Here is a 2500-nt window from a genome sequence, read left to right as displayed (position 1 = left end):
CCACTTTGCCGGGCCGACTCGCTTGCCCAAGCGGGAAACCATCAACCGAAGGCCCGGTAAGGCGGCCGAATCTGACCTCATAGACTTCCACACAACGGACTTTTGACTTTCCCGGCCGCGGGTGGCCTCCACCCGGCCTCAGCCATCAGCCCTGCCTGCCTCCAGCCGCCTTCTGGTTTAATGAGTTATCCAGCCTGGCACTTCGGTTGCGCCAGCGAGACCAAGTCTCGGCTTTGGTTAATGATTTGAGCCGAACCGACCTGCCCCCCGCCACCGCGGGCTGAACTCGGCAAGGTCTGCCGATTTCCCGACTCCTTTCGGGGCCTAATCGGGTCGCGCGAGCCGCCTGGCGCGATCGGGGCCCATGCCCCGGCCTCTGCCAGGCCTCGGGCAGCCGCTTTTGAAGCCCGACCAAAAACCCGAAAAATGGGCAAAAAGGGAATAAATTCCCGCCCAAAAAGGGTGAATAGTCGGTTGGGCGGCAGCCCTGGTCGGTCTCTGCAGACCTGGAGGCTCGAGACGTTTGTTTGGAAAACTCACCAAGTCTCGATTCTGCCACCTCCTACCTCTGTGCAGATACCCCGCCAACCCCCAAGGACAGAAATGACAAGTGTCAAGTTGGCGGGGCGTCGGGCCACCTGCTGCCGGCCATGAGCATCCAAATCCCCGCAAAAGGGGCATTTTCATTTCTTCATCGGGACTTCCGGCAATTTCCGAGGTTCAACTCATTAACGTTGTTCGCAGACACTTGCCAGAAAATGCAAGTGGCCACTTTGCCGGGCCGACTCGCTTGCCCAAGCGGGAAACCATCAACCGAAGGCCCGGTAAGGCGGCCGAATCTGACCTCATAGACTTCCACACAACGGGACTTTTGACTTTCCCGGCCGCGGGTGGCCTCCACCCGGCCTCAGCCATCAGCCCTGCCTGCCTCCAGCCGCCTTCTGGTTAATGAGTTATCCAGCCTGGCACTTCGGTTGCGCCAGCGAGACCAAGTCTCGGCTTTGGTTAATGATTTGAGCCGAACCGACCTGCCCCCCGCCACCGCGGGCTGAACTCGGCAAGGTCTGCCGATTTCCCGACTCCTTTCGGGGCCTAATCGGGTCGCGCGAGCCGCCTGGCGCGATCGGGGCCCATGCCCCGGCCTCTGCCAGGCCTCGGGCAGCCGCTTTTGAAGCCCGACCAAAAACCCGAAAAATGGGCAAAAAGGGAATAAATTCCCGCCCAAAAAGGGTGAATAGTCGGTTGGGCGGCAGCCCTGGTCGGTCTCTGCAGACCTGGAGGCTCGAGACGTTTGTTTGGAAAACTCACCAAGTCTCGATTCTGCCACCTCCTACCTCTGTGCAGATACCCCGCCAACCCCCAAGGACAGAAATGACAAGTGTCAAGTTGGCGGGGCGTCGGGCCACCTGCTGCCGGCCATGAGCATCCAAATCCCCGCAAAAGGGGCATTTTCATTTCTTCATCGGGACTTCCGACAATTGCCGAGGTTCAACTCATTAACGTTGTTCGCAGACACTTGCCAGAAAATGCAAGTGGCCACTTTGCCGGGCCGACTCGCTTGCCCAAGCGGGAAACCATCAACCGCAGGCCCGGTAAGGCGGCCGAATCTGACCTCATAGACTTCCACACAACGGGACTTTTGACTTTCCCGGCCGCGGGTGGCCTCCACCCGGCCTCAGCCATCAGCCCTGCCTGCCTCCAGCCGCCTTCTGGTTAATGAGTTATCCAGCCTGGCACTTCGGTTGCGCCAGCGAGACCAAGTCTCGGCTTTGGTTAATGATTTGAGCCGAACCGACCTGCCCCCCGCCTCCCCCGGGCTGAACTCGGGCAGGTCTGCCGATTTCCCGACTCCTTTCGGGGCCTAATCGGGTCGCGCGAGCCGCCTGGCGCGACCGGGGACATGCCCCGGCCTCTGCCAGGCCTCGGGCTGCCGTTTTTGAAGCCCGACCAAAAACCCGAAAAATGGACAAAAATGGAAAAAATTCCCGCCCAAAAAGGGTGAATAGTCGGTTGGGCGGCAGCCCTGGTCGGTCTCTGCAGACCTGGAGGCTCGAGACGTGACTTTGGAAAACTCACCAATTCTCGATCAGCCACCTCCTACCTCTGTGCAGGTACCCCGCCAACCCCCAAGGACAGAAATGACAAGTGTCAAGTTGGCGGGACGGATTTGACTTCGGTCGCCGAGCCCTGGAACTAATTTCCCGCAAACGGCTTCGGATTTAGCTCCATCCAGACTTCCGGGACGAAACTTGACAGGCCGTATCTCCGCACTCCCGGAGCGCAGCCGCACCGTTCCGGCACCCATCGACGCGGCTGGCCGAGCCCGAGCGAACGCACCCCACGGCGGACGGCTAGGCCTTTCCGATTTTTTCACCCTTTTTCCCGAAAAGATTCCAACTGGCAGGGACATTCGCCCGACGGCTTAAAGACATGCCCTTCTGCCACACTAACGTCCCCGCCTTCGTTTGGCTATGTTGGCTTCGTCATTTCCGTCTTTTAT

The sequence above is a fragment of the Pristiophorus japonicus genome, unplaced genomic scaffold (genome assembly GCF_044704955.1).
Source record: "Pristiophorus japonicus isolate sPriJap1 unplaced genomic scaffold, sPriJap1.hap1 HAP1_SCAFFOLD_924, whole genome shotgun sequence".
NCBI classification, from domain to species: domain Eukaryota; kingdom Metazoa; phylum Chordata; class Chondrichthyes; family Pristiophoridae; genus Pristiophorus; species Pristiophorus japonicus.
The sequence above is the reverse complement of the archived record's forward strand: the minus strand, read 5'-3'. Positions refer to the sequence as shown.